The following is a 15,715-nucleotide window of genomic DNA, read 5'->3' on the forward strand; positions in this document are numbered from 1 at the left end:
TTCATGTGGGTGAAAAGACTTTGACCTTTTTAAAGTTATAAAACCAATGTTATGTATTTCCAAGCGCTGACAGCTGTGCGCTAACGTAGCTGGCCGGCGACTATTGATGATGTCATCAAGTGGGAGTGACATTTGAATTTGGGAACACTATTTTTCCATACTTTTCTGTTTGGAGGGCTGTAGGGGTAAGGAGAAACCATATAGCCTAAAGTTAACTAAATAAATACATTTTAAAAAGAAAACAGACCACAGCATCACAATAAAATTTAAATATGTGATGATTGGAAAACTATTACACAAGTTAGTTTCCTTTTTTGGAATTTTATTTCCATTCAGGTCAGTTTGGGTGATACCACTTGTGAAAAAATGTTTTTAGTTATTTCTAGATAATTTAGTTTTCATTTGTCCATTCTCAAGAGCGCAGAGTGAAAATAAATTAAACTTTTTTCTCCAGCATTCTCTTCTCAATGAAGTGGAGTCTTCTGGCTCATCTAGGCCCACAACTTCAAAAAGAAAAATGTCTTTGTTGCTTTTAGCTTAATTGAAAAAAATATACGTACATATTTTTACAGGTTTCTACTAATATCAGAAGCCACTCTGTCATGACCAAGCAAAAGTCAATCTAAATAAAGGAGTTATGGCCTTGTTCCTATTAAGTTTATTGAGTGGTTGCAAAACTGTGCTTTTTCTCCAAATAATTCCAAATAAACAAAAATCCAAGTCAGCTGCCATAATTTTTTGGCGCTAGCTGTTTTGGTGTTTTTCTCTCGTTTGCCTTCATAAGCAAAACCGAAATTATGCAAGAGGAACTTTGAATTGTTGATGGGCCATTGAGTTACAACAGCAGCCTTGGGTATTGACAGAAAGAGAGCATGCAGTTGTTCTCCCATCATTTTCATCCTCGTTTCACGCTGAGAATGTATCCTGGCACTGGTATGTTCTTACCCCGTGTTCTCCCTCTCAGGCTGTATATCACATCATAAAGAATACATAACCCCCACTCCAAAATATCTAAAAAAGAAAACCTACCCAGTCTCCGAGGCATCAGCGCCGAGCCCTGTGCACAAACTCCGAACAGAAGAAACTGAAACAAAAAAACATTCCTTGGAAAGAAAAAGAAGAAAACACAACATTGGATGGAAAATTGAGAAACAATGCTAATAACCGTAAAATATGAATGGTGACTTGACATATTTACAAATGCGCTGAAAGGCGCTCTACTAAATGTGATAAAATGGGGAACCAGTGGTATGGAAGAAAGTGGTTGCGGGCCTCCATCTCTTACCATTAGATGTTCAGTGGAAGCTGTCAACAGAAGGCACATTTGCCTGCCAAGCTCCCTCTCTGACTGAGCTCTCTGCCTACAGCACGCCCCAAGCTCCTCTTTGACTCAAAGGGTTCATTTCACTTCTTTTAGCCTCATTCGCATGTGGTGCTACACAAAACCCCGGCTTGCTCACAGCTTTTCTCTTATGTGTGTCTGCATGAATGTGCCTCAAATTCCTCTTGTGAGTTTGTGTGTATAATGTCAGTATGTGTGCATAAGTGGGTGGATATGCATGCGTGTGTGTGCGCACTTCAGTGTTTCCCTTTTTATTTTATTTTTTTGGTAGAAACTGACATACGTGTGGAAAAAAGAGGTGATGCGAAGATTATCATGGCTGCGTTGAGGAACACAACAACATCAACAACAACAGCAAATGGGATTTTAAAACAAGCCTCCTTTCAGCGTGTTTTTATCAGTTTTATTTAATTAAAAATCTTGACTAGCAAACTTATAGAATTTTAGGATTTGCAGTGTGATTACAATTTCCTGATCGGTTCGAATTTTTTTTTTTTTTTTTTTTTTTGACAGAATTGTTTCTCAGACTTCTAACTTGCAAACATTGCATCACTTTTTTGTAGTCACAAGTACGGTGTCCCTGAAGTGCAAGTCACACCAACAATGCAAAAAAATCACACAAAATATTAAATAAATAAAACAAACATTATATTTTAGAGATGTAAGCAAATAAAATTATAATTGCAAAAAAATAAACTAAATCAAAATGAAAAAATTCAGAAAACCAAAGATATTTCTGGAAATCAAAAAGAAATGCTAAGAAATAAAAACACAATAAAAGGGAGGTACCATGGGACATTCCTAATTCGATGATGATGTTTGATTTTTTGACGTTTATCTTTTTCTTCAGTGTCTGCATATTTTTAAAAGCTTTATGATAAGTGCGGCACTTGAACGTTCTCAAACGTTAAAAATCACACGTCATTATCCAATCGGTGATGTCCTATACCACCAACCACCGTTTCCGGTTTCTTATTGCGTTTGATTTTTTAATTGTTTCATTTTGATTTCTGGAAATCACCTTCATTTTTTTTTTTTGATTTTTGTGATCCTTTAATATGTTTTTGCATTGAGTGGGTTGTTAATATGATTTACACTTCATCGCCACCGTACCCAAGTCATCGAATTTGCCTCCAAAAGCTGAGTATGTTGCTGTAGCTATGTAACTCAAACTGTAGTAACTAACTGGGTTCTACTTGTGGTTTGTAAGTTTATCAGGTATAAACAGATTTTTCATTTTGTGCAGCTGCCTGAAAAAACTTGACTACACATATTCTTGAAGCTAAAGCTTTTTTTTTTAATTGATTGGAAGGACTTTTCTGTAGAGCGTGATAAAACTATCATTTTTTAGGTCAAGTTAACAAGTTCAGGTAGAGTTTTAAAATTCTATTTTTTTTATTTGTTTTTTTTTTTTGCGGTGGTGCATTTTTACTTTTTGCCCCACAAAAGCTTTGTTTTTTTCTATATATATTTTTTACTGTTCAGAAATAAAATGTGAAACTGGCTACCAACATAAATAAATAAATAAATATGCACCAGGTATTAAAACACAAGGCTATACTATAGAACTAGTATCTTCAATGACAAAAATATATCCACTATCCACTGTCACTTTACAGTTGGGAAAATATTTCTGCAACATTAAAGTATTTTCTTGTAAAAACTGAAAAATCAGCACGTTTGACGATATATTAAACCTTTTTGACAAATTCTTTGACTTCTTAAGATAGTGCCCGTCCTCTGGACAGTTTTTTTTTTGACTAGTAGCCCAAGGGTCAGACCGGTGGAGCGGAAGTTGAAGAGGGCTGTTTGAACGTAATAGGTTTTGACTGGCATGTGTTACTTGCTTCACTGCACCATTGATTGAGAGCTTGTTGGCTAAATCACTGCTGGTTTCCCCTGTCTGGTATAGCCTGTGACAAGTATGGTGTGTGGTCACTTCAGCCTGGAGAGAGGAAAAAAAGAGGCAGAAAGCTGGAGGTTCGGCACAAGGAAATATTTAAGGATCATTAGCTGGGTGGAAGAAAACTAGAGGGATTTTTACTAATGATTTAAACTCCAACAAAGGGATTTAAAAAAAAAAACACACACACACACACTTTAGTCTTTTCTCTATGGACACTTAGCATAACACCCCCCTCCCCTCTCTCCTTCCTCTTCCCCATTTCACTCCCTCTCTCCCTCCACCCTTCCTTATTCAGACATGCTTTTTACAAGTTGCAGGATGTGGCTGTGGGAGGAAGGCTGGTGTCATGGGTCAATGTCACTCAGCAAGATGTCTGCTTGAAGGATGTGAATTTTGTAGATGAAACTTCCACGTTTTGGCCAGTTTTCCCCCCACACAACCACATACGTTTGATCTCTGAGTTTTTTACAATTTACAGTCCACACGTATGGGATTTTTAATGATAATGGTGGTATAGACAGCATCAAGTCCACAGAGGCTCAGCTAGTGTGTAGTCTGAAATGTGGAGTTTTTTAACCATCAAAATAGTAAAAAAAAAATCCATGTTTTGAGTACTTATATAGAACTTACAGAAATACCACAAAACATGTGTGACATTTTGCAGTCAACCCTTTCATGTTGTATGTCGCTAATTTGCAACATACCATTTAATCCAAGACTGCACCAACTTTAAATCGGAAAAAAAAACACAGAAAAATGTTTATTTATATAGTTAGACATAAATTTGCATGTGCACAAGATGTTTTATAGCATTTGCAGTCAAGTTATAAAAGAATGGAAAATCTGTAATAAGTTGAAAACCTTCACAGGTGTTTGCACATGCAGGAACTTTTTCACATTCAATGTATGTTCAAAAGTCTTGAAGGGAAAAGTTCTTCAAACTCCGCTGGTTTTGGATTTGTCTTGCTTCTAGTTATTTCACATCATGCGTCAGAAATCGAGTACTTGAAAGAGCCTGAGATCAGATTCATCTTTTGTTTTCATATCTTCCTAATTTAAACACCTATTCCAATGAAAATTGTGTTTTTAACATGTTCTTTGGTATTTATTTTGATACTGGAGGGCAAATATAAAGAAAATTAAAGCCCCAAGAGGCGTTGTATGGCCCTCTTTGCTCACCTCTACGCACCACCGCCACCCTCCCTGCCTGCCGCTATGTTGCCCTCAATGCTCTCGCTGCCCTCGCCACCAACCATTGACCCAGCCTCACTTGCTAAGCTGCCACTATGCACCTTCGACTCCTCCCCTTCTCTTCCTTTAAGGTTGGTCTAAGCTGTATGCAACAAATTGACATAAAAGGTACATTTTTGTAAAATGGTGGCTTTTCTGTTGGTTTTATCTCCATAGCAACCATTTTATTTTTTACTCGCCTAGGGTCACCGAACAAATTAGCATGAGTAAGTATACAAAATAAACTTTTGGATTTCCTTTGCAACAGAGGTTATTTGTTAACCACGCCCACATTCCTAATATATTAATATTCTATGTTATATTATTAGTTTCAGCTTTAGTCTGGGACCACTTTATTTAATTTTCACAATTTTACTTTGAAAAATGTGCCCAGCAACTGAAGAATGCCACATTTGCGAGCTCGCCCCGGGCATGCCAGTCAAAATCTACACTTTCTAATTGCAACATTTTTGTTGAGGACGATGTTGGTACATAGAGGCAGCATGGGTAGCAACATTACATAAGCTTAATATTGAACTTCATAGTATTTGTATATTTAAATTGTTGTGAATCAGAAGCAGATGATTATGTTGTTTGAAAATGAGTGTTGTGATGTAGAAAACAAGCCAGGCCGTCCACAAGCTCCCTGCTCTGAGCTCTCAGCAGCGGTGGAGGGAAGTGGGGCGGGGTTGCACCAGTCCTGCCATCTTAGGGGAAAATTTCAACTGAAACAATGTCCTGGAAAACACGTTTTTGATTTTGAATAAATAAGGAATCCTCTTAATTCTAATTAAAAGACCCCCTCAAAGGTCTGCAAAACTTTTGTTCAGGGATAAGAAAACAAATGTCATAAAGAACTTTTTCTCTTCTTCTCCTTCCCCAGCACCTCTTTCGCCATGTGAAGACTTGAGGAGTAAACAGTGTCTTTACTGATTACAACGCCTCTTTCTCTATCTGCAGGCCAAGGTGAGCTAAAACACTTTGATCTGCTATTGATTGTCTCCCTCCTTCTCATGGCTACGTCTTCTTATACCTCGCCGCTGTTAGAGCATAGGTGAATCAGCCAGCTGCCTCGGGCGCTGAAGTAAAAAAGCAGCAGGCGCACTGCTGTGTTTCTAATGCTGACCACTGAGGCTAATTGATATCCTCTCTAAGGTGAAACAAATTATAATTATGTTTAAGGAAAAGCTGAGGAGCTGTTCACAGCAAAGAATACAGATATAGTCTTATGCAAATCCCATCGGACTGTAATAATTATACACTGACTTCTGTTATATTCTAGTGTAGAGCAGAACACAAAGACAAGCACAGAAAAAACAAGTAAAGCACATAAAATAAACAAAAAAAGAGAAAATTTCTGTTCTTTGCAGCGTTTTTGTCAAAAATTGGCAATAATAATATATTTTACAAGGACAAAAAAGCCGTATTGTTGCACTAAATACATCAGTTAAACCTTCTCATGAATTATTAGTTTATATATTTAATCATCAAAATTTTTAACCCTATTTTTTTCTTCCTAAATTGTAAAATTTCCAATATTTTTGGACCACTTTTCTAAGTGAATACCTGCTAGCATAGTAAGAAAAGCATTACAACCAATCTAATGATTCTAATAATAAATAACGTCCTAAATGCTTGTAACAGTTGACTTTTTGTTTTCATCATAACACATGAGTAAAGCTATGTAGAAAAAACTATTTATGACACTGGAAATTCAGGTTTTGCTGTCAAATCGCTCCGTGTGCAAAAGTGTTAGACAATCTGCCTATCTTGGCTTTTGCTTCCAAGTGGCCAGCCTTTTCTGCAGCCCCATAAAGTAATCTAGTGCAATAGTTTCCAAAGCTTTCCAAAGGTGTTTCTAAATTTTATCTGTCATTTCTTTCAGCTGACTATTTTAAGAGGCAGTTTATTCCTTTTCTACCTGAATGCTTTGGAGGGATTCTTCTGTTGATGCTGCTGTTTGTTGTAGGATGGAGTTAGCTTTGAATTTATGGATAAAAAGTCTTTTTGAGAGGTGAAAAGTGCATTTTTTTGGCAAAAAAAGTTATTTGTAAAACTTAAAGAAATGTTGGTGCGGGACAAAATAAATAACTAAAAAATCAAAGAAATGTCTAACTCCCTAAAGACAAAATATGAAACTATATCATTAGGGCTAGCGATGAGTTAAAGCTGATATCTATCTAATTGTTTTTTCTTTTCTGAACTCCAGTGGTGTAGCAGCTTCAGATTGTTAAGTGTCATGTTCCTACACCCCTACAGCTCTTGAAGAGAAACTGTAGGGAAAGTCTGTTTTTACTATTTTCCGTGCAGAATGTATGTTTCACTTCCTTCGCACATCTCTGTGTGTGCGAGGGGGGTGCAGCCGTGAGATGATGAAGTTTCAAGGAAAGGTGGATGTGCCATCCATTACAGGAGGTGGAAAGGTGCAGATAAATCACCTTATCAGCCCTGCCTTCTCCTACTGAGCTGAGGGAGCAGAGCAAGGGGAAATCCATCAACCTCCACAAATGGGACATGACTCAGTGATCACTCTGCCTCTGTATCGGCCCCTGTACATACCATGCACTGGCTTTAACATTGGGGTTTGACTCCGACCAACTTCCACTGAGGCCTCAGACATTAGACAAGACATTAGACACTATAGACCTTAGAGCACAAAAATTGTAAATATTAAGTGAAAAAACAATATAAAATACATTATGGTAATTTTGTGCTTTAATTTATAAGAAATAGGGGAGAATTACAGAAAAAACAAAATAAAACTGGCAGATTTTAAGCAATGAACTCATTTTTAATAAGAAACGATACAATCATGTCTGTTGTTTAAGCGAAACATTAAAGTCATCATCACATAATGTGTAATTTAGTGAAATTGTGTGCTTTAGTGCTTTTTAGTGCTTACAAAACAAAGCGGTCAAAGTTAAAAACTATTTGGACTTGTGTAAAATACTGTAAGGTAATTAATCATCTCATTTTTGTATTTGTAGCAAGCATGTCACTGGTGGGATCCATCTCCAGAGTATCGACGTGCTACATTTCTCAGCTTCCCCAGCGGAGGCTGACATTCATCTAGAATCACCCACATGGAACTTGAGCAGTGCGAAGTATTGTTTGTGCCACCCTGCCTGCATTACTGAGCGTTTCTATCTGGGCCTGATCTTCTGTTTACCTGACTCTGCTTCATCTCTGATTGCTTGCTGCCTGCCCTGACACTTGCCTGGACTCTGACTACTCTAGTCTCTTCTTTGCAGCTCACATGCTCTCCCTGTCTGACCCTGATTTTGCTTTGTAGACTTTTATCTGTGCTTGGCTCCAACTTTCCTAATAAACCTGCTGAACGTCTCTGCCCAATTGGGACAGAGAGCCTTTTACGTCTGTTTATGACTTGACTATGTTCTGATGGTGAGAACATTAATGTTTTATTTAAAGAATTACATTTAAACACATTTTTTTTTTGCTCAAACACAATGCATTGTGGCCTGTATTCACCAAAGTAGTGATCATCGATGCACACTGGCTTTTTGTAAAGACTTGTGGGAAATTTCTAGGGCACTGGAAACATGAAGTTTGCATTAATAATTTTGTTGTAACTGGTAAAATAAAATGTCACTATTACTAATGTGGATTTTCTGTTAGATATAAACAAATTACACATATTTTCCCTGATTCTTTTATTTTTTAATTAATTCATAAAGAGATTGAAACAAGAAAGCTACTGAAATAATATTATTCTACCAAAACTTGTTATTTCCCACGTCAATTTCATTTTTTTAATCATTTTTTCCAAAGGGGAAGTTTCCCACTCAGCCTGACAGTAGGGAGGAACAATACATAATGCATTTATCTTCACTCAGTGCCTATTTCTCTTATTTTCCTGTGATGTTTGGCATATTAGCAAACTTCAAATTCCCACAATGAGCAATGCTGTACAATTAATGCACTGTGTACACCTATGGATTCGCATCCAAGGTTGCTAGGCAACAATTATGACAGTGACCTTTTAGAAATCAGTGGGATATGCGCCACAAGTTGAAGTGACTCCAGCACACAGAGCCTCACACTTGTGGAGCCTCGGTGTTTACCTCGCCTCATACCCTGAACGGGCTGACAGAGTAAGCCGCACATGCACAAAACACACTTCATTCAACATCACAGGGAGGCATTAAGCACATTTTTGCCCTTGAGGAAACCAGACGAGTTAGCATTTTCCCCAGCAGCTCAGAATGTAGTACCTTGTCACCAACCCCCTTAATGTAAGAGCAGCCTATTGGTATTCAGCTGCACAGGTATCTAAGAAAGCAAAACCTTTTAAATGTCTTAACTGCTGTTTGTTCTGTCTCTAGAGGGCATGTGCTGTACACTGGGGGTTTGAGAATAGACAAGGAGAATTGCAAATTTGTTTTTCCAACTATATGTGCTCTTTAAAGCCAGGCCTGCTGAATTGCTGGTGTATTGTGTTTGATTTAACATAAACACGCACGAGGCAATATGTATTTTTTTTCTTTTTTGTTGAGGATTTAAGATGTTAAGTTGTGATTAATGGCTTCTCCACAGGTGAAACATCACACAAGCAGTGGAAATCATGTATTCTGGTACTGTTTCTTTGTTGTTATTTTTCTTCTGATGAATGGTTACCGGGCAGCATAAATATAACCAACCAATTTTTATATTTCACTTTTGCACTGTCAAGGCAGAAGGAAATATGAAACTATACTCCCTTGCATTATTCCTATTTGCATTTTTTGGGTTTGGTTAAACTCCTGGTTTCTTAAATGTAAGCACTCTCAAGTTTCTGATGTTTGCTTCAATTGGACGCCACGGGGAACAGTGTCAACAAAAGCTCAAGAAAGCTGCCCAGGCGGCAGGTGTAACAGAACAGGGAACCATATCAGTGTTGGTCTCCGAAGTCCTGGCTGTGCATCTGAATGCCAAATGTGTGCTTCTGTCCCCCTTTTAAGAAATCCTTTACGAGTGCTGAGACACCAGGGCCTGGGCTGTGGAGGCTGTATATTTCTATTCATAATTGATGACCCGGACCCAGACAGACAGCACACTACACATGTAATATGGATTCACTCCGGGTTTCAGATGCATGCCCTCGTCTGGACTTGACTATGAGCCATCATTGTGTGTGGAGCCAAAAATGAGAGTGGCATATGTGCATGGGAGAGACTGTGCCTGCATGAGCATGGGCGCACACAATTGTGTTTGTGTGTGTCATTGTTTTAGCCAAAAATGAAGTAGATGACCTGGTGCTCTACAGCAGAGTTCTGGCTAATCCTGTGTGCATCAACTCTGGCTTTGCTTTGAAATTTTTTTATTTATTAATGTCTTGCTTTTTGTGTTATTTACTATTTTGCCTCTACCACTTGCTTTTTTATTTTTTGTGTTTGACATTAACAGAGACATTTCTTTATCTCCCTTTACAGCTTTCCCCAGTTTAGATAAAGGTTGAAAAGTTTTTGGAATGGAAACTTTTTAAGTTAAATATGCATAATCTATGACATACTGGAACTCTGACCGTTCACCCAATCACCATGAATTCTGACGTGGAGAAAAGCGACTTTTAATATCAACTTTAGTAATGACGCAAAGATGCTTTTTCTCTGCAACAAAATCAGACGATTTATCTGAATTGTGTACGCATGTTGCACATCAGGGTAAGGCTGCTTTACTCCACCTAATCCACTTGAACTACTGTATGTTAATTGCATAAACAGTTGACTTACTTACTTTAGTCAAAAAAAAGCAAACACTGGAACTAAAGCACTTGTGTTACTGACCTACTCCAATGAAAATTGGGTTTTTGGTGTTTTTAACACTTTCTTAAGACATTTTTTCTGATTATGAAAGACATTTATTTAAACAAATTGTGTTTCTGAGTATTTCTTTCTTCAAATCACTGCGAATCAGGAATAGACGAATAGCTACAATTTGAAAAAGCTTGACAGCAGTGACGGAAAAGCTACAATCACATTTGTACCTATAATTTTTCCAGTTATGAGCTCTCTGCTCCGTTCCATTCTGATGCATCCCTGCAGGAGAAAAGGTCCATGAACGTCTTTGTTTTGATGGATGACAACTACTGCCGCTTTTCAGAAACTATGCTCCAGGAAACGACACATTTTGGCTATGACAATCTTAATCAAATGAGCACTGGGAATGCTTTGAAACTAGGCCTAAAGATGATCGAAGTGGCACTTTAAGAAGTTTAATAATTACGGATCTTATCGGTTCTTCTTGTGTTTTAGCTAGAGTTAAAATTCAACAGTTAAAGCAAAACACCGCCACTAGAAAGGTATACTGTAGTAAAGTGCCAAAGTACTTCTCAAAATCTAGTAAATAATATATAATATATTTATAAAAATAAAATAAAGAAATTATTTCTCAGATGTATACTGCAAAAGCTCATAAACGGATGTATTGCATCAATCAAGAAAAAATTTAACCTTTCTTTTATTTTTTAAACATATAACAGTTTGGTTTAATTTTTAATTTACATTTTTTCTTTTTGTTGTTCTCACCAAATGAACACACTTTGAACTCAACTCCTTTTCCTTAACTGCCCTAACTCAACTTCTATTTACATTTATTTCTAATTTCCTTTTTGCTGTACACAAAAAATGAAGCCCTGACATTCTTTATAATTTTTTCTCATTTTACAGATGGCATTAAAAACTGAATACGTTCACTTTGTGAGGTTTTAATGTGCTAATCCTCTATTTTGCGTGCTGTGTGTGTTGGAATGACTCAGTGGCTCAGCAGAAATAGCAGCATATAAAAATGTCATGCTATGTTGATGTGATGTCATAGTCCTCCAGGCTTAAGGTCCCCTCTTGTAATTCCAGCTCACTGGTGATAAACTAAACTTTTCTCATCTTAAATACTTTTAAGAGGCCACATTATGCTGTTTTTTATCATTCATGGCTTTTACACCAGGTTTGTTTTTTCCATTTCTTTCAGAGAGCACATGGTATACGCAACCGTTTTGCTGAATTTTTTGCCAAAGAAAGTCCTCTGATCAATGATCTTCTCACAGCACCACCATAGACATATATACACCAGATAATCTCTGACCTCCACCCATTGGGTTCTGCATGACAAAAAAAGTGGGATGGAGTTTGCTCCGCCCACTCTTAACATGGTTCCAAAAAGTCAAAATGGATAGACCAAAGTAAAGTTGGAAGCTTTGTTGAAAATAGAAAATAAATCAACACACGTCGTAAAGACCATTAAAACCAAACACTAACTATTTGTATTTGAGCTGAATAACAACACTTTATTTACCGTAAAAGTTAATGGAATTTCTGTTTCTTCACAACTTGCCTCCAGTGGTCTTTTGAGGAATTGCAATGTTTTTTACTTTACCAAATTTGTAAATTAAATTTGGAGGTTTGGGTTTCACACTGTAAAAAGTGAAACATTGAATCAATTAACAAAATCTTTGTTATTTTCTACCTTTAAAAATATTGTTTTTTTATCAAATAAAATTTTAAGTTGGGTAAACCATCAATTTTAATTTGATGAAAACTAATCATTTTAAATGTAACAATTTACAGAACTTTTGTTCTGATGTTTCACTTAAATCTGTGCATTAGGGGCAATTTTTCTGTTACTTTTTTCAGAGGTGGAACATACCATTGTCTTTCTGTATAGGAACATGTGAAATCGTCCCGCAAAAAATGATCAAATAAACATCACCTTGGAGTTCTTTATGCTTAAAAAAAATGTCTGAAGTAACAATATATGATCACATTGTCCCTCAAACCATACTTTCATTACACATTATACTACAATGTTCCCTTGTTAATCGCGTGGGCTCCATAATGAACCTGCTATAGGTTCATTATGGAGCCCAGACAAGAATATTTTCAAACTTTTCTCTCTTTTTTAACTCTCAAAGTTCAAACCTTTATAAAAAAAAATGATTCCAGTGTTATTTGTTCACCTTTTGGTATGTCCTGTCAATGATCGCCACAGCAAAGCAGCTTTCACTGATTCACACAGGTGGTTTGGCAGGGCGTTATACGCTGGATACTCTTTTCTGCCGCCATTTTGAAACCTGTCAACAGTGATTGGTCCTAGTCGGTTTGAGTCAGGTTTTTAGGGGAACTACTGTCACCAATCATGAGTGAGCTTGTTTGAAGTCCACACCCTTCTCCCTGAAAGTGGGATCAGGAGAAGCTGTCAATCGTTTTAGGTGGGGCCAGCGGGAACCAAAGGCTATTACTGAGGTATTTTATTGGTCAGTTCATAACTTAAATAACTTGCAATATAGAAAAAAAAGTATTTTTTTTATTAGGATTAGAGAGAAGGTGTTAAAAAGAAAGTATCAGTGCAAGAAAGGTTATTGTAACTATTAAAATGACTGAGAAATAACTGTTTATAGAAGTCTATGGGACTTTTGACCTTCTTGGGACCCCCAGAAACTCCCTATTTGGAACACAAGAGGGAAGGGATTGATATGTCCAGTAAATATATGTAGTCAATGGTCCTACACCCGACCAACCGAGCCATCCAGCAGTCCAATGATTTACAATGAAAACAAAGATCAGATTGCGATCTAAGATTCATGTAAATGTGGCAAACTTAATTCTGTACAGGAGACAAGGCAGGGAGGAGATTGATTGACAAGATCAACAGCCAATCAGGATGCATAAGTAGTGCACCTTAAAAGTAAAAAAAAAAAAAAAAAAGCAAGCAAAGTCAAACTAAAAATCAATCTGTGAAACGCGACAGCAAAATGGAAACCATGATATGGCATGAAACCACTTTTTCTGAACAATGCCCAGAAAAAGTAAAGCGCATCCACCGCTATCAAGTGTAAACTTCCTTTTGGAATGATAAATGTATATGATTGGGGGTTCATTGGGACATCTGTTTCATTTTTTAACTTGTTTAAGTTCAATAAAAGTAATTCCCTTCATTCTAGGGAAGGTTTCACTCTTTCCTGAATGGTGATTGATTCAGCAGTTTAATGGACTTGTGCTGCAGCCTGTTTCTCACTGCCCTCTCTGTCCCTATGTAAAGTTCACAAAGGGCATGGCTGCTACCTCTACGTTTCTATAGCAACATATGGCATGTCACCCTAAAATGGAGACTCCTTCTCAATCCGATGTAATGGATTTAACCTTTGCACTCCGCTGCCTCTACAATTGACGCATAACCAAGTGAGACGCTACACTTGCTGTAGCCTAGAGCCATGTCCACCACGCTGCACCAAACTGCCATACAAAGATTAAAATTCACTGTTTTTTAGGCTTTTAAGGAAACACTAAACGCCATCTTTTGAGATCACAACAATAAAAAAAAATTACAATTTGGATCCATCATTTGATATGTCAATAATGTCTTGCTCACCGTCGCCTCCCACAGGTCGCTAATCATCCTTGTGCTGCTTCACCATTCTCCCACCAGCTTTGCTGCATTATTTATCAGCACTAATCAGGACCCCAGCTCTGGTGTGCTGGCCACCCTACCGGTAACATCACTTCCCTGACCTGACCCTGCTTTCCTCCCTACAGCATTCCTGTGTGTTTATGCCCGCTCATTAGGCCCAACTACGCTAGGCCAGGGCCTGCTGCCTGCGCTGGAGCTGGGGGAGCTTTTTAACATGCTCTAACCAAACCCAGGCTCCCCTCGAGTGAGATACAGAGAGCAGCTACGTGCTAATATCAAACAACAGGAAAATCTGCAGCAAGTATACATACTGTTGAGCTGGTTTACTCGCAGACATGGCCTGTGAGGACCTGCGATCAGGCTCCATTATTGTTGTAATTAGCGTGCCTCAGCGGGGCCAGGGCTTCCCAACACTGTGCCTCGACCTGCTTGCCTTTCAGTCTGTTTACAGTCAGCAAAGGCAACAGGAAAAGGGCACAGGGCTAGCCACACGGCGTGATGCCTCTGCTGAGCTCCAGCGGTAACACAGCTGTTTATTCATTTGAAGTGCACACACAAACAAGTTTTCCCTTCTCTGCTGTCCGGAGCCACACAAATGGTAATTTGATTAGCAGCGCGAGCAAAAAGGCAAACTAGAAAAACAAGGTGCACTTTTTGATTCTCCAAAATTGGATCTATGTTAGTGTCAAGCGCCACAGACCTGATATGTGAAATCTTGCTGTTTCATGTTGTGCACCAAACGCTCCTTACAAACTAATCTTTAACTTCAACCTTTCAGCAGTTGCCCACACTCCTCCCCATCCAAATCTAACCTTTCCCAGCCCCATCATCAAGAGGGCATCCCCTGGTGCAACACCCATCCCCTGATCACCAATTAGCAAGGTCGCTCCCTTCGCCGTTGCAGACACTCGCGCGGAAGAGCACAAAAAGGTAGAGAGAGGCTCTCGGGGCAATGTGAGGTGGAGGTCCCATGAAGGACACGGATCCCTGGGTGGCTCAGCGATGAGCAGGAGAGCGTGAAGGGCTTTAGGAAGGCCTTTCCCACAGAATATCAGTCTTTCAGGCTGCTGCTGATGCACTGCTAAAGGCACCACGTCTAATCAGGCACTGCTTATATAAGACTTTTTCGTTTTTGACACCGCTTTCCACTGAGGTCACCTCCATTTTTTGCTTCATCTGTCCTTATCTAGACATCACAGTGAATGTTTTTATCTGTTATTAGCTTTAGCTCATCAATTATATTTTTATGTTTATCATTTCCGTTGAATAAAACATTTTCTTTGTGCCTTTAAGTGGCTTCGATTTGTTTTTTTTTTGTCTCACTTAATTCCCTCTCTTGTTGCTTCAGATCAAGGCTGGTGTGCAGCAGTGTGGTAATGAAGCTTGTTTGGAGCTTGCCGACGGGAACTGAGGTCTCGCACACCTCTGAGAGGCAAAGAGGCGCGTGCTATCGATCTGGGATTGTTTCCTTGAACCCACCTGCCTGAACGTGGTCGGGGCTTCTCACTGCACTACCGCTCACTTGGCTGTTGTCTAATGTGCTGTTATGAAAAAGCATCAAGTGAGCAGCACCCATGTGGCTTCCTGCGTGCGCTCTCATTTTAATACTCTTGCTTTTGTCTGGAATTCACCTCAAATATTCAGGTCAATATGGAACCAGCTTTCATTTTTTTATGGTTTCACATTTGCAGCTTAAAATGTATATGTTAAAATATATATTAGATTGATTACACTAAACAGAGATTTTACAACCATTTTCAAAAACAAAAGCTTCCTTTTTTGAGGTTCTGTATTATAGACATCCTTGCATTCATATAAATGAGCAAAGTAAAACATTT

At 38.3% G+C, this 15,715-nt stretch overlaps 1 long non-coding RNA gene across 1 annotated transcript; it reads left to right on the forward strand.

Moving 5' to 3' along the window:
* Positions 1–4,459: 4,459 nt before the first annotated feature.
* LOC112137173 lies at positions 4,460–7,695 on the forward strand. Its single transcript, XR_002917504.2, has 3 exons — positions 4,460–4,705; positions 5,362–5,444; positions 7,466–7,695. It is a non-coding gene; the product is annotated as an uncharacterized LOC112137173 (long non-coding RNA).
* The last annotated feature ends 8,020 nt before the right edge of the window (positions 7,696–15,715 follow it).

This window comes from Oryzias melastigma, linkage group LG1 (genome assembly GCF_002922805.2).
Source record: "Oryzias melastigma strain HK-1 linkage group LG1, ASM292280v2, whole genome shotgun sequence".
NCBI lineage: Eukaryota > Metazoa > Chordata > Actinopteri > Beloniformes > Adrianichthyidae > Oryzias > Oryzias melastigma.